Here is a 23,017-nt window from a genome sequence, read left to right as displayed (position 1 = left end):
CATAAATATGTGATTTCATTAGCTGTGCTTTAGTGAAAATGAACAAGTTTGTAAAAAAAGCGATCATAATCTTAGCTGGTTAAAATATTTAGGCATTTAGTGTAAGATAACAAATAGAAATGTTGAAACTACCAACAATAAATTAAGTTAGAACAAGTCGAAGGGAGATAACTTTAGACTCCTTGACCAGAATGAAAGCAATTGTATCCATCCCATTCTGAAAAAAATAAAGCAATTATTTAATAACCCTTCTGCCTAGATTATTATTATTTTTATTTTTTTGCCTAGATTAATGTCTGTACTCGAAATTACGCGAAATGTCAAGGTTCGATTTACTGTAGAAATTTTGGGTTTGATTATGAACAGAACCAGTTTTTGTGTGTCTTATTACAGAACTTACTGGAAGTGTTACAATTAAATTTCTCATATAAAAGGTTTCGCTAAATATAAGTTGCCTTCTACGTTTGAACTTGCTTGTACTCATTTTTTACAAATTTTGAGCTTCCTTACACGTGATAACTTTCAATGTCAGTTGAGCGTATCGTGACTGAGGTGTATTGTATCAGACTTGTCTGAATATTTGGAGTAGTATATAAAAGATCGGCAAGGCGATTTGGCATAGAATATCAGATATATTTCCAAATAACTGACCAATAAATATAATAGAAATATCACTGACGTTGTATATAAGAAATATCACTAACGATATGAAGTTGTATATCAGAAATATCGCCGGCGTTATGGCGTTTTTCATCAACCATCGTCCTTTAATCAGTACGCATATGCTTTAATACAATTTAATGCTCAAGCTCCTGTTAGTGTTGGGCTAATTCCTGACTTTTATTCAACAATATAATTGCTTCGGGGAACCATTCACTGAGCAACAAAGTCTCATTGGTGTGGTGTTGTTCGATTTCGAACTATGTTTTTGTAAACTAACAAAACTAATTTATTCCAAAACGCGTGCGGTTAATGTGTAACTGAAAATTAACATGCACACCACACTATTAGAAGGAATAAAAATGAGTTAACATTGATATAATTTAAGGAATCAGTGACATCTGCTTATCATTGTTTTTATATTGTATTTGTTTCCAATATTAAAACATATACGTTTCTTGCTTTAATTTAAATATTTAATCCAGCAGAATACAAGTTGCGTTTTAAAGTTGATTGACTCGTTTTATAATGCTCTTTGAACGCTATTAAGTGTTGTTCGGATAAAGCGATATAAGTCGATTTAAACAACAAGTAAATATCGATCAATGGAAGCTACAGGGGAGTTCTACTTACCACAATGCACAAGGCGAAGGTCCTACGTACACTTAAGTATATGCTCATCAATGGAAGCTACAGGGGAAGTTCTGGTTATCACAAAACACAATGCGAAGGCCCTACATACACTTGAGTACCTGCTTATCAATGGAAGATACCGGAGCAGTTCTAGTTACCACAAAGCACAGTGCGAAGGCCCTACATACACTTGAGTTCCTGCTCATCAATGGAAGCTACAGGGGCATTTCTGGTTACCACAAAGCACAAGGCGATAGCCCTATATACACTTGAATATCTTTTCATCATGCCTTTATTTTCTAGTATATCAAACAGCGAATAAAGGCATATATCTCACAGCAGTTCCATCTGAAGGGATTCATCTTCTCTACAAGGAGTAAATAGGTCGTAGGAACTACTTACGTGCTTTCTTCGAACGTTGACATCATTCTCGGGCATCTTCTTTTAAATCCTTATTATTTAGTGACGGTCGTAGAACCAAAGAAATTACAATTTTACGTGATTAGGATACACAGCTCTCTATGCCTCAAACAACTAACTTGGTCATCATAACCCTATTCAATTTTGAAACGCAAGAAAGTGTGTTTCTAATTAGAAGACATGTTACAATACGCTATAATTGTTCTTTCAATACTTTTATCTTGTCGTACCAAATTTATGGCGATATCCTGCATCAAGCTGAAAGGTTCAACAGGCAGATTTCACAGATAATAATGTGTGATTAAGTAAAAGCAACAGATAGGTGTAAGTCGTGTGGGTTTCTCTTTTATAGTGTCAATTGATTTGTCGGCGCAGCATCAATAAATGCATACTTAAATTAATCGAAGAGTAAACGGTATTGATGCGCATGGCAAGCTATGTAAAAATTGACACAAGCAAATCCCACATATGTGAATAAAAAAACACCACGAAGGGAGTTTTTTTGTGAATCATCCAATACGACTTTTGCTCGATTAAGAACAAATAATAATAATATAACTCATCCATGCTTTTCTAATGGTAATTGAGGTATTTACGAATATAAATGTTAATTAAGCCAATACCGTTTCGACTAATTTCAATGAGAGCTACTCCACGTGTGTTCAATTAGGAATAATTAAGATCTACGCTTTTTCTCGTTTTCATACTGTTATGGTCATTTAATTATTTCCAGTTATATCTCTAGTGAAGTCTTCTAATAATCAGCCTATATTGTTAAGAAGCCTGTATGGTCAATTTCCGTATCTCGGTAATTCTATTCCATCCAGAGTGTTTGGACATATTTGCTCCAAGAGCTCATCCCGTTTCTTGACACTGCAATCCTCTCATTGAGTCTTGTTTAAGACCAACATACAGTATGTACTTTTAGCATGTCAATCAAACTACTTTTATTTCTTGTATAATTGCAGTATTAGCATTGGTAGTCTCACGCGGTTTGTTCCAGAGCTACTGTTTCATACGACTGTTCAAAAGCAGTAACCCCTATGTTATGTTTAAGAGTTATATATCAGAGCTTGTTGCCTTGTGAAACTGACTGACCCAACAACGTAGATAAATGTTTGGCTACAGGGCTTATTGCGCCTTGTGGGGCTGTGTGGCCGTCGTTGAGAGTCTTTAAGGCTTTTATCCAAGGGCATGGTGTATTGCTTGACTTTATGGCTTGTCAGTGAAGTTTTCAGTTTATCATGTCACTAAAATACGAATTGACCTAATAGGTTTTATGAAAAGTTGTTATCAAACCAAACTCTACAATTGTATTTTCACTGCCATATGTATTATACACGATGATCAAAACCTGCAGGCGACACCCTCAAACTTCACTTGAAGATGAGCCTCGCAAGAGGAGTGGGCAGGGTAGAAAATTTTATTATTAAGTAGTGACATTCAGCAAAATCCTTGACCAAGTCCCCTGCATAAAAATCAATGCAGTTTTTGCAATAACATGTCAACATAATACACGCAGAATTCTCAAAGGTGAAAAAATGTCAATTATGGAAACATAAAAAGTGTTCTTAGATCTCACAAGATTGACAAACTGACATATTAACTTTTTCAAATGTAAAAAGAGTATTCCTGAAAATTTATAACAACTTTCATTTTGTAAAAATAATCAGAATACATACAATTTTTTGTGTAAAAAGGTTAGCCGGATCAACAGTGAATACTCCTTAAAATCGATAAAAACATCTATCCGAAATAATTCACCCAAGTAAAATAAAGCTTTCAGACTGCAGTCTTACAGTCTCGAAATGATTGTATGAATGTTAAAGTATACAAAATAGACCAAAATAGGAGCAATCACCACTGGAAGTCCATTAAATGGATGTTGTCATACACATTACATTCATAAACCTATTCTTGTAACGGTTTTTCATCTACCTAATTTTATATCAAATGCTTTTTAAATCATGTATAATGTTAAAATCGTCTGTCGCAAATTATAAAAAAATACTTTAAACACCTGATCATGTAAACCGTAGAATTGATAGTTTTGTATGCTTTTCCTGCAACCCTTTACCAGGGTGTACGTTAATATCGTCCAAGGTTCTCAAACTGACTAACAATGTATGAATATTTGCATTTGTTTGCACACACTTTCAAATATATAAATACTACTTGGTACACAGGTTGCCAAGAGCAATGTACACGTGTGAAGCAAGCCTATATTTGGTTGTGGTGTGCAACTGTTGGCGTTCACCTTTATGTCATTGTGAAATCCATCAAACATTTATTCACGGAAGCAGCTATATATGCTTCATATATTTCTCGTTAGAATTACTTGTATGGGTGAGAAATGCTTTAAATTTTTTTTAAATAAACCATCGTTCTTGTATGATCTGTACGATCAAATGTAGACATACACAACGTCAAAAACAATAAAGACGGGCTACATTTGAATCAACATAACTTTATTAATAAATTATCTTAGGTTACCACCTTAAAACAGTCAGCATACATGAGTTAATTTTTTTTAGTTAACGGGCATTTCTACAACTCACTTCAAATTTGAGAATATGCGTTTAAGGATCACGACCAAATAATCACGCAATGAGCATAAGTGTTTTGCGATAAAATCAACAAATAATTACAAACAAAAATAAATTAAATTAGATTCGAACACCATCCAATCATGTCTGTTTTGGATTAATTTTGTTAGCTTAAATTTCATATAAATTTGAACTTCCTTACACGTGATTAGTTTCAATGTCAGTTGAACGTATTGTGACTGAGTTGTGCTGTATAGGACTTGTCTAAATAGTTGGAGTAGTATGAAAAAATAACTGACCTATAAGAATAAAAGAAATATCACTGACCTTATGACGTTGAACGAGAATATAAGATATATTACTACCGTTATAACGTTTTATTATATGCTCAATGGATAATATGGTTTATAGAGATTAATCAGTGAAATAAAAATGACATTTTACTGATCCAAACAGTGAAATAATATTTTGATATTTTTTACTCTTCACTGAAAATTTAGAACGCTCTCATATTCAAATAAAACGTCAACGCGCATGGGGCTGGATATCAATTTCAACGACGTCTTTTCAGAAGTTACGTAACCTTTGCATACATTTTGGCGCGCTTCTCTGTAAAGCAAAAAACTACTGTCATTTAATATCCGTTTTAGGCATTTCATATTTTTTTGTTTCAGTGTAGGATTGCCATATATTTCACCTCGCGGACACAAAAAGTATATATTTCACTCACGGCTATGCCACTCGTGAATTATACCCTTTGGTGCTCACTCTGTGTAATATATTATGATCTTACACTGAAACGAGCAATTATACTCTGTGTATACCAAAATACTACTGTCGTTATGACGTTATAAACAAGAATTGTCATTGACGTTATAAAATTGTTTATCAGAAATATTACTAACCACGGCGGGGAATCCACATGACCAAATGGTAGGTTTCAGTGCAAGATGGCGTCACCAAAACGCTCGACTCGAGGCGAAAATCAAGGCAATACATATAATTATAAAACTTTCTTTATTTTTTAACATAGCTTATCATATGCCCACCTACCTAGTGTGTATTAGCATATCCATGTTTTCCTTGAAACTTTAACCGTTCTCGAGAACACTTCTGCAATGATTCCAAAATGTACGAAATCCGACTGGTAGGTTACAGTTCCATTTATCATTTTGGCTCGGATTTAGCAGAAAATGAGGTTGTAATTTGGGAAAATCGCATAAAACACTTAAGTTTTGTATAAACATAACAGGCATATGCATTTGGCAACGAATATTTTAATGATTTTAAAAGATATGAGCACGAAAAGAAAATGATAGGTTGCAGCTCCGATTTTTGAAGAGATAGGTTGCAGTTGAATATAAAGGTTGCCGTCTGGACTGCAAATTATGTAATGTGATTGTATCACTGATATTGTATACAAGCATGGAGGAATTGAAATGGGACAAACTGTTTTTATTTTTATGAATTAAAGATATGGGGGACGCTGGCAGCAAAAACATGCTAGCAGCTTCATGAGGGAGAGGTTCTCGGGACGAGCTCTCACGACGGACCACACACTTGATAGGCACAGATGCGGATGGATCTGTTTAAACAGATCAAAGTCAGAGCTTGTGTCCATTCTCGCTTTCCATGCATTCACTTCGTGGTTGTAGACAGCTGTTTTGCAGACACCTTTCCAGATGTACTTGTTTGGGAATGACACTTTGACTAGGTTCAATATATATTATTATAACACACACACACACATATATATATTAAAGCTAAAATATCAAATGTAAGAACGGCATCAGCATAACATGAACTTTTTATTATGATATTTACAGTGAACATGGATATATTTGTGGTGTTTATTTTTTGGTTATGAGAATGGCACATGAGTCTTTTCCGGTGATCTTTGTTGGAAGCTGTTTCGACAAATTTCATCTAGCCTTTCCCAACGTACACCTAAAGTTTCCCTTTGTATTGCATTTCTGTCTGTGGGTGCTGTAGCTTTCTTTCTGCGTGAGGCCAGTCTTGACCTCACCTTGTGATCAAACGAATGCTCACTGAACACTTCTTTTGTTTTGTTGTATCGCTGCCATTTTTTTGGTTGGCTGTTTAGATATCCTGCATTAATTTCGTTTAGGTTGATCAAGGAAAAGACTCTCTTATTCGTGTCATTGGTCTAAAAGATAAAAAGCATTCCATATGATATATCGAAAATTGCAAAACATCGATTGACACGACATACAATAAAAGTATACTGGTGTGCAGATTTTATCACAGATAATGGTTTAACAATTCAACTCTAAACGTGTAATATATCAATTTGTCACAGAAAACAAATCATTAATGATGGTAACCTTATAAATTTGTAAGCAGAAAAATCAAAAGTATAAAAACAGCAGTCTCGATGTGATCTTCAATGATTTTATAATTATAGATGATGTTATAACTATGTAAAAAGAACATGGTATAGAAAAATATTAGTTGAGTTTTATGGGAACCTATATGTTTGGCTTGAACACTAAAACTAAGTCAAAGAATCTGCAGTCCAGACGGTAACCTAAATATGGAGCTGCAACCTATCATTTTCTTTTCGTTCTCATATCTTTTAAAATCATTAAAATATTCGTTCCCAAATGCATGTGCCTGTTATGTTTAAACAAAACTTAAGTGTTTTATGCGATTTTCCCAAATTATAACCTCATTTTCTGCTAAATCCGAGCCAGAATGATAAATGGAACTGTAACCTACCAGTCGGATTTCGTACATTTTGGAATCATTGCAGAAGTGTTCTCGAGAACGGTTAAAGTTTCAAGGAAAACATGGATATGCTAATATAAACTAGGTAGGTGGGCATATGATAGGCTATGTTAAAAATTAAAGAAACTATTATAATTATATGTATTACCTTGATTTTCGGCTCGAGTCGAGCGTTTTGGTGACGCCATCTTGCACTGAAACCTACCATTTGGTCACGTGGATTCCCCGCCGTGCTAACGTTATAAAATTGTACATCAGAAATATCACCGTTGTTTTGAAGTTGTTCATCAGAAATATCGCTAACGTTATGACGTTCTACATCAGAAATATCACTAATACATAATGGGTAAGAAAGGATTTCTGAAAGGCTTTCTTAGATGAAATGAATATGTTTTTACGATTCTTGAATGAAATAATGCCCTATTGGTGTAAATATAAGTAATGAATTGCGGTATTGATGTCATTATCGTGGTATAAACGCAATTAGGCTGGTCAAAGTGTGTGGAGTCCGTGGGACTGTTGAATGTTATCCTGCCCAATCCATTCCGTCTCACGAATCCAGTTGCGTACTATATGTCCATTATATTTGTATCTAGGACTGTTTTGATACATACAATTTTATATATTTATTATTTGTATGTTCAAATTGTACTTGCCAATACAACGTGCATGGTGCATGGTAATAAGTCGTTGTTTTATTTTGAATCGTTATGACGTTTTATTCCATCATGGTTTATATTTTGTATAATAACTTGTACATATAAATGTATTATAGTAATTAAATGCACATGAATATTGACTCAAGCGTTCATTATTTAACGTGTTCTTCTTGACATCAAATAAATACAAAAACGTTTGTCGCGCAACTATTCCTGATATGTTCCATTGCAATTGGATAATTTATTTAAAGTGTAAATTTACAGAAATGTTTCCAACATATAAGTGCAGCCGCCAGATATTAACTGGGATCTTGATACTGATTCTATGACCAAAGACTTAAGTACCAGAAATAAGATACACACAATACTTTAGAGACAGATGTTAACATAATCCTTAAATATTCGTTAATAGATTAAAAATCAATTAAGTTTTTTATCATAACTGCACAGTTTTACAAAAAGGAACAGGCCCTAATATCACAAACATATTCCAGTCAATTTAAATCTCAAGTGCAACTTATGTTTGCACATTCCAACATGGTATGATTAAAAAGACGGATGATTTATTATTTTAAAAGCTCATTCTCTGATGCATTATGTTGATAACCACCATTGCTCAAAATTCTGAAGAATTTACTTCTAGAGCCAAAAATGAACTTTAGTACAACTTCAAAATAATCCATTGAATTCCAGTACAATTTTTGATATAGAACTCTATTTCTATATACTATTGACCAAATATTTGTATGAACATTATATATGAGAGAAGGAGCTTTTAAATAGAGGTTATGTTTTCAAATGAGTTGAGATTAGGATGAAGACTTGTCTTAGCTCTTTTATGATATTAGGACCAGATTCTATCGAGTATTAGGAACAGATCATTTTTAAAATGCTTAAAATGATTATACAACGTTAACTTACAAGTGGAATCCATCTTATTATTTTACTAGTGAATCCAAGGACGCAATTATATGTAAATTTTGAGTGAGTTTCGCGACAGAAATACATATTATGATGGCAACACCCCAAAGAATATCCATCACCTGTAGTACCTTCAATGATTTTATTATTTATTTTGCCATCATAATGAAATTCCATCGCCGTTAAACCCATACGCACTTCGTTTATAAAGTTTAGCTCCTGCTAGTGTTTGGCTAATTTCTGACATAAAACACATACAGCATTGTTTCTTGAAAGCATACAATACGCAGCCAAATTTAATTTCTTGTGCTGTCGTTCGATTTCGACAAGGTCTTGTTATTGATGAGAAAGACTATTAATTGACAATAACAAATTACCCAGAAAAGCGGACGCTTAATAAATTATTTGAAATCAAGGAAAATGAACACGCACAACATATTACTAGCAGGATTCAAACAGGAGTTAAAATTGATATGTTTAATGGAATTGGAGACATCTGCTTTAAATTATGTTGATGTTTAAATTGATTCCATTTAACAAAGCAGACTGGTTTCTTGCCTTGATTTAAACATTCAATACAGCAGCACACAAGTTGCTAAATAATGTTGATAGACTGACTCCTTCCAAAATGCTCTTAAATTAGTGTGGTTTGGATAAAGCGATACAAATCATTTTTTACAAGTCAATATTGATCAGTGGAAGCTACAGGAGCAGTTCTAGCAGCTGCAAAGCACAAGGCGAAGGCCCTACGCATACTTAAGTACATGTTCATCAACGAAAGCTACAAGGACAGTTCTAGTTACCACAAAGCACATGACGAAGGCGCGCTTTACGGACGATTTAGTACATGTTCATCAATGGAAGCTCCAAGGACAGTTTTAGTTATCGCAAAGCACAAGGCGAAGGCCGTAAAGACACTTTAGTATATGTTCATCAACGGAAGCTACAAGGACAGTTCTAGTTACATCAAAGCACAAGGCGAAGGCCCTACGCATACTTAAGTACATGTTCATCAACGAAAGCTACAAGGACAGTTCTAGTTCCCACAAAGCTCATGACGAAGGCGCGCTTTACGGACGATTTAGTACATGTTCATCAATGGAAGCTTCAAGGACAGTTCTAGTTACATCAAAGCACAAGGCGAAGGCCCTACGCATACTTAAGTACATGTTCATCAACGAAAGCTACAAGGACAGTTCTAGTTACCACAAAGCACATGACGAAGGCGCGCTTTACGGACGATTTAGTACATGTTCATCAATGGAAGCTTCAAGGACAGTTTTAGTTATCGCAAAGCACAAGGCGAAGGCCATAAGGGCACTTAAGTATATGTTCATCAACGGAAGCTACAAGGACAGTTCTAGTTACATCAAAGCACTAGACGAAGGCTCTACTGAGAATTTAGTACATGTTCATCAATGGAAGTTTCAAGGACAGTTCTAGTTATCACAAAGCACAAGGCGAAGGCCCTAAGGACACTTAAGTACTGTTAATCATTCAGCTACAAGGACAGTTCTAGTTACCACAAATCACTAGGCGAAAGCCCAACGGACACTGTAGTACATGTTCATCAATGGAACCTACAAGGACAGTTCTAGTTACAACAAAGCACTAGGCGAAGGCCCTATGGACACTTTAGTACATGTTCATCAATGGAAGCTACAGGGACAGTTCTACGTACCACAAAAGCCGAATGCGATCGCTCTCCAGACACTTTAGTACATGCACATCAATAAAACCTATAGAGACAGTTCTAGTTACCCCAAACAAAAGGCGAAGGCCGAATGCGATCGCTCTCCAGACACTTTAGTACATGCACATCAATAAAACCTATAGGGACAGTTCTAGTTACCCCAAACAAAAGGCGAAGGCCCTACATACACTTTAGTACATGGTTATTAATGGAAGCCACAGGGGAGTTCTAGATACCACAAGTCTTCAGACACTGTAGTATGTATTCAAATTAAATTGTCCTCTAATGTATTAGCCATGCTTTTTTAAAGAATATGTAATTTCCCAAGATTTGCATATGGTTTACATTTGTGTATTTATCAATGTAGAAGTAATTCATTTATAAAGATGTTTAATCGTACTTAAACTTTGTATAAACTAATTTGGTTTTCGGAGTATCAACAATATATCTAACAGCAAATACAGGCAAATATCTCAATAAAAAACAGTTTCATCTTAATCAATTCATTTATTTTAAGAAGGAACAAAGTGTTAGAAACTACTTACGTTTTTTCTTCGAACGTTGACATAATTCTCGAGCATATTTTTAAATACTGTTTATTTAGTGACGGTTTAAGAATTATCATAAAAAATTCATTTTTACTTGATTGTGATAGACAATTCTCATATGCCTAAATAGACTCACTAGAACGTCCTAGCCCTATTCAATTTTGAAACGCAGAAAAGCGTATTTGTAATCAGTAGTAATGTTACATTAAATAATAATTGTTTTATCAATACTTTTATCTTTTTGAACCAAATTAATGTATCGATATTCTGCATCTAGCTGAAAGTTTCAGAAAGCACATCGTACTTCACAGACAATAATGACTCATAATATAAGAAACAAATCGGTGTTGGTCGTGTTGGTTCCTCTTTAATTATCAATGAATCTGTGGGTGCAACGTCAACAAATGCATACTAAACTAAATAGAAAAGTAAACGGATTTGATGCATATGGTTGAATCACACTATGTAATAATTGTTACCACCAATTAATTAACTGTTTTTTGTTAAATGACACAACAAAATCCGACTTCATGTGAATAAAACATACCATGAAGAGAATTTTCTTGCAAGCCATCTGATGAGACTTTTGCATGATACAGAACAAATAATATTACTGTTTCTTATCCATACTTTTTAATGGTAATTGATGGGTTTACAAATATCAATGTTAATTGAGCCAAACCCGTTTTGATTGATGTGAATGAGAACTACTCCACGTGCGTACTATTAGGAATAATGCAGATCTACGCTTGTTTTTGTTTACATACATCTATGGCCAATTAAGTATTTCTAGTTATATCTCTAGTACAGTCTTCTAATAATCAGCCTATATTGTTAAGAAGCATGTGTGGTCAATTGCCGTATCTTGAGCATTCTATTAAATCCAGAGTTAACCAAGTGTTTGGAAATATGTGTTCCTAGAGCTCATCCCGTTTCTTGACACTGCAATCCTATCATTGAGTCTTGTTTAAGACCGACGTACAGTATTTTCTTGTAGCATTGTCAATCGTATTTCATGTATAATTGCAGTATAAGCATTGGCAGTCACACGCGGTCTGTTCCAGAACTACTGCTTCATCTGACTGTTCCAAAACGGTAACTCCAACGTTAATTAAAGATCTCTATACCCGGGCGTGTTGCCGTGTGACTCTCTATACCCGGGCGTGTTGCCGTGTGACGCTCTGTACCCCTCGTTTAGTGTCTCTCTTGTGACGCTGTGTGGCTGTAGTTGAGTGTTTGTTAGGCTTTGACCCAAGATCATAGTTAATTGTTTGGCTACTGGGCTTGTTTCCTTGTGACACTGTGTGGCTGTCGTTGAGTGTATGCTAGACTTTGAATCAAGAGTATAATGTTGTCTGGCTTCTGGGTTTGTTTCCTGGTGACACTGTGTGGCTATCGTTGAGTGTCTGTTAGACTTTGACTTAATAATAATTTGACTTGATAGATAATTGTTTGCCTTCTGAGGTTGTTGTATTGTGACGTCATGACATAGCATAGTTAATAGTTTGGCTTCTGGGATTGTTGTACTGCGCTGGGTACCTCTTGTTGAGTGTCTGTTAGGCTTTGATCCAAGACAATTATTCATTTTATAAGTTCTGTCATACACGTGATTTTATTATCTCCGGACAGCTTGTCACGTGACCATTTCTGTGGACTTTTTTTTGTTTTTTTCACATAAACATCCGGTACCTAACAATAAGATCTAATGTTTTTTACTTTCATATAAGGGCTATAGTTAAAAAATGAGATTAAACGACCAGAGCATAACTGCTTCAAAATGTCATTTATGTTTTTAGATTTGAGGTTAAATATTTAGCAAGGATAAAAGATATATCTTTGCAAAATGTGTCGATGGTAAGAGGAGTTGAGCCGCCTTTACTAAGTATAAATCATGTCAAAAGAATTTGCATTTTTTGGAAAAGTCATTCCATCAGTGAATTGTTGAACAATTTGGATTCAAAAGTTGAGGTATTTCATCAATATGAATATATCATTTTACCAAACTGTTACAGACCAAAAAGGTATCAATAGCTTGTGATTTCCTAATGTGAGACATGGCATAAGCTTCAAGTCTTTCTTCTGAATGATGTCGGATATATGACTTGCCTTCTTAACAAGTAGTGTTGCCGCATAAAGTCCTAATATAAGGTCAAGCTCAACCTTTGTATAGCTGGGAATTGAAAATTGAAACAAAATGCAAGTTAAATTAATTAATATAACTATGAAAAAACCAAACCTACTCGGGAATTAGTTCCATAATAAAACTTAAGTAACCCCGAATTTGAACTCATATAAAACATGGACGAGAATCCATTGTATAACAATGTCATAAAACGCTGTTCTATACAGTTACATAATTTCAATACACGAAAGTTATGTTGAAACATGGTAAACAATTTAGAGCACATAACTAACACATGCCATTCATATAATTATGGCGATTTGAGCTATATTGCACAGCTTAATTCGCAGCCATGACACCACTTTGGTAGCTGATTATTTATATCCTTTATTGGTATGGTCATTAAAATTTACCGAAAATTTAAACTTGTTTGATGTTACTTGTCTAAAAGCCAATTTTCGTAAAAGTACAAGTACTGCTTATAGTCCCCGACGATGTGTCCCTTATGTGACGCGTGTATGGTGTCATCACGTTCACATCTCTGGCATTAGGGATCAATCGTTGTAAAAAAAGACAAGCGATTATATACAACAACACAGCTGAAGGCAAAAGGTTAATTTTTTTATCAAACAAAAAACATGGAATATTCGAATACCGATTTCGACATTCAAATATCAAACGTTCGATCGAATATTAGAATATTCGAGTATTTGTTTGCATCCCTAAAAATAACTCATATAACTCATCCGGCCGGATCAACAGTAACAACTCGGCCTGATCAACACTGAAACACCTTAAAAACACGATACATCTATCTGAAATAATTTGCCCAATTAAAATCAAGCTTTCAGACTGGTCTTTCTTACAGTATTACAATGCATGCATATATGATTATTTAAATTATACAAAAAATACCAAAATAGCGGAAATCTCCACTGGAAACACCCTAAATGGGTGTTGTCAAACTTGTTCCATCTATAACCCTATTCTTGTTGCACTTAAGTGTTTACCATGTCCCTATTTTTATTTCAAGTGCGTTATTAACTAAATAGTGTTTAAGTCGTCGGTCGAAAAATTGTTACTTTTTGTTAAAACAACACCTGATTAAGTAAATTATAAGTGAATAGTTGTGTGTGGTTGTCCTGCAACCCAGTTTGTTATGCAGCTATGCGTTAATTTCGTTGAAGGCCCTAGCAATGACAAACCATGTGTGAATATTTGCATTGGTTTCCATACACTATGCCTTCTTTAAATACTACTTGGTTCACATGTTGTCATAAGCAATAGTTGCCAAGTTGGCGCACTGGTTAGCGCACTCGCCTCCCACCTAGGCGACCCGGGTTCGATTCTCGGCTTGAGTGCATTTGGTTCATGGTCACCAAGCCGGACAAATGGGTTTTCTCCGGGTGCTCAGGTTTCCCCCACAACACTAGACCACTCTCTCGCGTAACATCGTTCCAACGAGTGTGATTAATATAATGCTGTTATATTAACTTGTTTCACAATCGATGTAAAATAAATATGTTTAAACTAAGAAGCAATGCGCACGTTTGAAGCAAGCCAATATTTGACAGAGGTGTGGAACTGTTGGCGTTGACTTTATGTCAATGTAAAATCCATTAAACCTTTATTTACGAAAACAGCATGTTTTATATATAAATTGTTAGAATTACCTGTATGGGTAAAAATGCTATGTTCAACTCAAAAAAAATCTTCTTTCTGGTCTGTCCTATCAAAAGTGTATTTTGTAAACATACACAACATCGGACTACAAGACGGACAGCATTTGACATATTTTTTGATAATAATGGGGTAACTGCTTTGAAACTGTCAGCTATGGATGAGGTAACTTTGGGTTTTAATAGCATTTCTACAATACACTTCAAATTTGAAATTGTAATTATATGGATCAAAGCCAAAATGACAACCAATTAGGTTTTACATTGTAGATACATAGAACAAGGCCAACCAAACACACAATCAGGTTTGACATTGTAGGTACAAGGATGAAGGCTAAGCAGACTTAGGTTTGATATTGTAGGCACAACAATCACTGCAAAATAAACACACACTATTGTTAGACATTGAAGCCACACATTCAATGATTGCAGGGCCGAAAATCAAGGCTAAATAGACACACAATTATGTTTGACATTGTAGAAACAAGGACCAAGGTTAAACAGAAACACATTTAGGTTTTCTTTCAAAAAATACAAGTGATTCCAAAGTACAATGCTTCATATAGTGCTTGCATAATTTGATTATTTTTTAATTACTATTGCAATGCTCAAGGGAAATATTCATTATGCAATCATGCATCATATTTGTTGAAATGTGTTCGATTTCGAAATACCGTTGTTGTGATTGATGAATATCAATAAATTATTAAACAATAACACATTATCTTTTAAAGCATGCGGTAAATGTGACATTTGAATGTGAAAACAATTACCACCCACAACATCGCAACAACATTGAAACAAACTGGTTGCTTGTTTGAAGTAGAAAGTTAAATCCAGCTGCACGCAACTTGGTTTCTTAATGTTGATAGCGAAACACATCGAATTATTTCCAAATGAATTTGAAATAGCTAATTATTGTTGTTTCCGTCATTTCGGAGATAAAAGAGCAGTGTATGTGACATTTTCAATTTACATAGACTTTAATTGTTTAGGACAAATGTAAGGTTATTGCTATACAGACTAATTTAAGCTCCTCGTAGTTTTTTTTAATGCATGTATTGCATTATGGCTATTAACAATCAAAAATTGGTTTAAATATTAAATCAATTTAATATAAACTCGGTATTATAAATGTCAAGCGCATGCTTGTTATCGACGTAAAATACACTTGAAACAACCCAGAATAAGCCCACGGAAGTTATACGTTTTACGTTGTTATTTCCCTTTCCCTTCCCTTTTCCCAACATTTGCATCAAAATAAAAAAGTGAAAATACCAATGAAAGGGACATTAATTTAACACATTATCAAAACATGTATACATTGATGACGTTTAACAAAAGATAGTATAAAAATGTTTATATTACCGTACACTGCAGTGACACGAAGCCTCTCATCTGGCAAGATGATTGTGTGCATATTATAAATACACAGTTATGCTGTAAGAGTGTCGGTGAAGGTCCCGGTTTACATTACCAATATTACTATATTTGTCCATAAATCATAGTGTTGATAATAATCAAATTAACTTTTTGAAGGATAGTTTAACTATTTTATGCTGAAAGAATCACTATATAATTATACTTGAGCGAAATAATTATTTAGATCAATTTTATCCGACTAGATGATTCTGTCTTTGTTACTGTTTCTGCTCATTCACAACATGCTAGTGACCCTCCTCCATCATACAGTTGTGTTAGTATAGCGTCGTTAAAAGTAACAATCGAAGGCATATGTGATATGTAGATAATAGTATGAAAAACGAAAAGTAGTTCGACCCATAATAGAACTTAGTACGAACTATTTTTAAGGTAACGCTCAATTAATATACATAAATATGTGATTTCATTAGCTGTGCTTTAGTGAAAATGAACAAGTTTGTAAAAAAGGCAAATAGAAATGTGGAAACTACCAACAATAAATTAAATTAGAACAAGTCGAAGGGAGATAGCTCTAGACTCCTCGACCTGAATGAAAGAAATTGTAGCCATCTGAAAAAAAATTAAGCAATTATTTAATAACCCTTCTGCCTAGATTATTATTATTTTATTTTTTTGCCTAGTTTAATGTCTGGACGCGAAATTACGCTGAATGTCAAGGTTCGATTTATTGTAGAAATTTTGGGTTTGATTATGTACAGAACCAGTTTTTGTGTGTCTTATTACATAACTTACTGGAAATGTAACCATTAAATTTCTCATATAAAAAGTTTCGCAACATATAAGTTGCCTTCTACGTCTGAACTTGCTTGTACTTACTTTCGCAAATTTTGAGCTTCCTTACACGTGATAACTTTCAATGTCAGTTGAGCGTATCGTGACAGAGGTGTATTGTATCAGACTTGTCTGAATATTTGGATTAGTATAAAAAACAATCAGGAAGGCGATTTGGCATAGTATATCAGATATATTTCCTAATAACTGACCTAAAAATATAATAGAAATATCACTGACGTTATGACGTGGTATATCAGAAATATCACTGACGATATGAAGTTGTATATCAGAAATATCGCCGGCGTTATGGCGTTGTTCATCAACCATCGTCCTTCAATCAGTACGCATATGCTTTAATACAATTTAATGCTCAAGCTCCTGTTAGTGTTGGGCTAATTCCTGACTTTTATTCAACAATATAATTGCATCGGGGAGGCATTCACTGCGCCTCAAAGTATCATTGTTGTGGTGTTCTTCGATTTCGAACAATGTCTTTGTAAACTAACAACTAATTTATTCCAAAACGCGTGCGCTTAATGTGTAACTAAAAATAACCATTGATATGTTTTAAGGAATCAGTGACATCTGCGTATCATTGTTTTTATATTATTTTTGTTTCCAATATTAAGACATATAAGTTTCTTGCTTTAATTTAAATATATAATCCAGCAGAATACAAGTTGCGTTCTAATGTTGATTGACTCGTTTTAGAATGCTCTTTGAATGCTATTAAGTGTTGTTCGGATAAAGCGATACAAGTCGATTTAAACAACAAGTAAATATCGATCAATGGAAGCTACAGGGGAGTTCTAGTTACCACAATGCACCAGGCGAAGGTCCTACGTATACTTAAGTATATGCTCATCAATGGAAGCTACAGGGGCAGTTCTGGTTACCACAGCACACAATGCATAGACCCTACATACACTTAAGTATATGCTCATCCATGGAAGCTACAGGGGCAATTCTGGTTACCACAGCACACAATGCATAGACCCTATATACACTTAAGTATATGCTCATCCATGGAAGCTACAGGGGCAGTTCTGGTTAACACAAAACACTTTGCATAGACCCTACATACACTTAAGTATATGCTCATCCATGGAAGCTACAGGGGCAATTCTGGTTAACACAAAACACAATGCGAAGGCCCTACATACACTTGAGTAGCTGCTCATCAATGGAAGCTACAGGGGCAGTTCTGGTTACCACAAAGCACAGTGCGAAGGCCCTACATACACTTGAATATCTGTTCATCATACCTTTATTTTCTAGTACATCAAACAGCGACTAAAGGCAAATATCTCACAGCAATTCCACCTGAAGGGATTCATCTTCTCTATAAGGAGTAAATAGGTCGTAGGAACTACTTACGTACTTTCTTCGAACGTTGACATCATTCTCGGGCATTTTGTTTTAAATCCTTATTATTTAGTGACGGTCGTAGAACCAAAGAAATTACAATGCTCGTATGCCACAAACGACTAACTAGGTCATCATAGCCATATTCAATTTTTGAAACGCAAGAAAGTGTGTTTCTAATTAGAAGACACTTACAGTACGCTATAGTTGTTCTTTCAATACTTTTATCTTTTCGTACCAAATTAATGGCGATATCCTGCATCAAGCTGAAAGGCTCGTAAGGCAGTTTGTACTTCACAATAATGACTCATTAAGTAAAAGCAACAAATCAGTGTAAGTCGTGTGGGTTTCTCTTTTAGTATCAATTGATCGGTCGACGCAGCATCAACAAATGCATACTTAAATAAATTGAAGAGTAAACGGTATTGATGCACATTGTTGCATCAAGGTATGTAAATATTGACACAACCAAATCCCACATATGTGAATAAAAAAAAAACACGAAGAGAGTTTTCTTGAAATCAATCCGATAATACTTTTGCTCGATTAAGAAGAAATGATAATAATATTACTCATCCATGCTTTTCTAATGGTAATTGATGGAATTACGAATATTAATGTTAATTGCGCCAATAACGTTTCGTCTAATTTGAATGAGAGCTACTCCACGTGTGTTCAATTAGGAATAATTAAGATCTACGCTTTTTCTCGTTTTCATACTTTTATGGTCATTTAATTATAATGTGCAAAAATATGACAGCGTCTCAAAATTGACTTCAGTGGCATATTTTGAAGACTCGTGGATTCAAAACTGTTCCGAATATTGAAAAGGTAAAAAGAGTCCCTAACTGGGCATATGCTCTTCTATTCGAATACCAATTTTCAGACAGTAGCTCGAAAAAAAATCATAGTCCCGTTCCACCTTAAATGGATGTTGTCATATACAAACCTATTCTTGTAACAGTTTGTCATCTACCCAATTTTATATCAAATGCTTTATAAATTATGTATAATGTTAAAATCGTCTCTCGAAAATTGTAAACAATACATGTAAACCGTAGAATTGATAGTTTTGTTTGTTCTCCTGCAACCCGTACCAGGCTGTACGTTAATTTCGCCGAAGGATCTAAACTTGACTTACAATGTATGACTATCTGCATTTGTTTTCATACACTATTACATATTTTAATAAAACTTGGTACACATGTTGCCAAAAGCAATGTTCACGTGTGAAGCAAGCCTATATTTGGCTGGGGTGAGCAACTGTTGGCGTTCACCTTTATGCCATTGTGAAGTCCATCAAACATTTATTCACGGAAGCAGCTAGGCTTCATATATTTCTCGTTCGAATTACTTGTATGGGTGAGAAATGCTGTGTTCTTATTAAAATAAACCATCGTTCTGGTATGATCTGTCCTATGAAATGTGTTTTTGTAGACATACATAACGTAAAAAACAATAAAGACGGACTAGATTTAAATCTTTATTAATAAATTATCTATGGTTACGACCTTGAAACCGTCAGCATACATGAGTTAACTTTGGGTTTTTCTAGATAACGGGCATTTGTACAACTCACTTCAAATTTGGCAATATGGGGATCACGACCAAAAAGTCACACAATAAGGTTTCACATTGTAGGCACAAGAATCATGGCTAAACAGACGCACAATTAGGTTTGAAACTGTTAGCACCAAGATCGAGGTAAAACAGACACACAATTGATGCAGTAAAACAGTGTTTCATATAATGCTTGCATAATTTGTGAAATTAAAGAACAATTGCAATGCTCCAGGGATATATTCACTATGCAGCCATGTATCTTATTTGTTGATTTGTTTTCGATTTCGAAATACGGTTGTTTGATTGATGTATAACTATGAATATGATTAAACAATAACACTTTATCTTATAGGCATGCGGTTAATGTGTTATTTCTCTCTGAACAAATGACCAACCACAATATACTATTAGCAGGATTAAACAGAAGATAGCACTGAGATATTGTCCAAGTCATTTACAATTTTGAAACAAACTGGTTCATTATTTACAGTTTAAAAATTCAATCCAGCTGCTCGCAATTTGGACTTTTATGTTGATGGACAGACACATAAAATTATTTCGAAAATGAATTTTAAATAGCTAGCCAGAATATAGTGGTTTGGGACAAATGTGAGGTCATGGCTAAACAGACTAGGAACAGCTCCTAATTGGTTATTTATTGTATGTATTGCATTATGATTATTGTTTTGAAATATTGATGAGCAATGACTTTAAACTATCATTTTAAGGTTTAACTGCTTGTGTACGCAATGACATTTTGCCAAATTTATTTGAAATAAACGCTAAACATTATTTATTATTAATACTTGCTCTGTGTGCTACGTAATAACTTTGCAAAGGCCACATTTGATGCCATGTTACAACATTATATATTTATGCATTGTGAATACACAATTCCTGAAACACTCCTAAAACATATTCACTGCGCAGACACTCTTTGTCTGTGTTTTATTTCAACTTCTACTTTACGATTCATCAGTTATGGCAATGAATAAACAGAATCAATGATTCATATCAACAATGGGTGATTTTATTGTATTTAATATTTTTCTCTGTTATATGCGCACGGGGCTGAGATTCAAATTCATTGACATCATTTCTAAAATGAGGTTACGTTTTCATACAATTTATCGCGCCTTTTTAAAGGCAATAATTAACTGTCATGTAATAGCTAGGCATATAATTAACATATTTGTTTTCGATTCAGTGGAAGATCGTAATATATTTCATCCTATGAAGACCAACAGTATGTATTTCACTCGTGGCTATGCAACTCGTGAAATATACCTTTTGGTGCACACTCGGTGAAATATATGTTGATCTTACACTGAATGTATGTATATCAGAAATATCACTGTCCGTATTACGTTGTTCATCAGAAATATCACTGTCGTTATGAAGTTGCATATCAGAAATATAACTGATGTTATGAACTTGTTTATAAGAAATGCCACTGACGTTATGAAGTTGGTTATAAAAAATAACAGTGACGTTCTGAAGTTGTACATGTATATCAGAAATATCATTGACATTATGATGTTCTACATCAGAAATATCGCTGTTGTTGTAAAGTTTTAGGTCAGAAATATCGCTGACGTAAATAAGTTGTATTACAGAAATATCACTGACGTAAATAAGTTGTATTACAGAAATATCACTGACGTTAATAAGTTGTTTTACAGAAATAGGGTTAGAAACTTGTGTTATGACGTTGTACATCAGAAATATCTACAATTTAAAGGCACGATTGGTTTGTCTGAAATATCATGCGATGTAGCATGATTATCCTAATTGTTCAAGTGTTTCTAAAATTCAAAGACCATAAATGTTGGTTGGTTAGCTTAAGGTACCTATTTGTCTCTGAAACGGAGCCTCCTTTATCGATCTATTTCGAACATTTTGTGTACTCGAACGGAATGGTTTACTTAAGTTATCGCGGGGGAGGGGGAGAAATTAAAGGTAATACGACGTTTCTCTTAAAAAGCGTTAGCCCTTCGATGTTAACATGACTTTTATCTCAATTATTTGAGGAACAAATGTAACTCTGATACAAAGAGGTACGACCTCAAGGCTTGTGACAATTTTCAAAATTATAATCATCTTTAAAAAAATTATATTGTTTGGTATTATTTCAGAACTGGTATTTTTGTACGCACAGTTTCTTTCGATCGCTAGTATTGGTTTGTTACGCTAAAACGACCGCTTTCACTAGACTTTTATCAAGTTTTCAAAATTAAATTGGAGTGCGTCACTAGGTAAACTGTTTTGAACGAAACCATATCCTTTAAAAACAGGAGTGCTAAAGACATCTACAAACGCTTGCTTCCTTTTTTCTCCCTAACTTCAATGCAATGTGTATGTCAAATGATGTGTTTTGTATCTCCTGTTACGTGTGATTTGATTGGCTGTTGAAAGTTATCCTGCCAAATCCATTCCGTCTAACGATTCCAGTTGCGTACTATATATCCATTATATTTGTATCCAGGACTGTTTCAAGTTGTACTTGCCAATACATTGTGCATGGTTTGGCCGTGATAAGGGGTCTATAATAAATCGTTGTTTTATTTTGCATCGTTATGACGTTTTATTTCATCATGGTTTATATTTTGTACAATAACTCGTATATACGAAAGGCAAATAAGCGTATTTGTAATCAATAGTCATGTTACAAAAAGCTATAAATGTTTTATCTTTTCGAACCTAACTAATGTAGCGGTATCTTGCATCAAGCTTACAGGTTCAGAAAGCAGACTGTACTTCACAGATAATAAAGACTGATTAAGTAAGAAACAAATCAGTGTTGGTCGTGTGGGTTCCTCTTTAATCAGCAATCGATCGTTGGGTGCCTCATCAATAAATGCATACTTAATTAAATCGAAGAGAAAACACTATTGATGCATATGGTTGCATCATACTATGTTATAATTTATGAGACCAAATCCGGCATAATGTGAATAAAAAAGAGCATGAAGAAGTAGAATTTTCTTGCTAGCCATCTGATAAGAAGTTTGCTGGATAAAGAACAAATAATAATACTGTTACTGATCCATATTTTCTAATGGAATTTGATGGATTTACGAATATCAATGTTATTTGAGCAATAACCGTTTCGGATAACTTGAATGAGAACTGCTCCATATGTGTTTAATTAGGAATAATGCAGATCTACGCTTCTTTTCGCTTACAAACTATTATGGCCACTTAATTATTTCTAGTTATATCTCTAGTAAATTCTTCTTATAA

The sequence above is a fragment of the Mya arenaria genome, chromosome 10, assembly GCF_026914265.1.
Source record: "Mya arenaria isolate MELC-2E11 chromosome 10, ASM2691426v1".
Lineage (NCBI taxonomy): Eukaryota > Metazoa > Mollusca > Bivalvia > Myida > Myidae > Mya > Mya arenaria.
Note: the sequence above shows the minus strand (reverse complement) of the source record.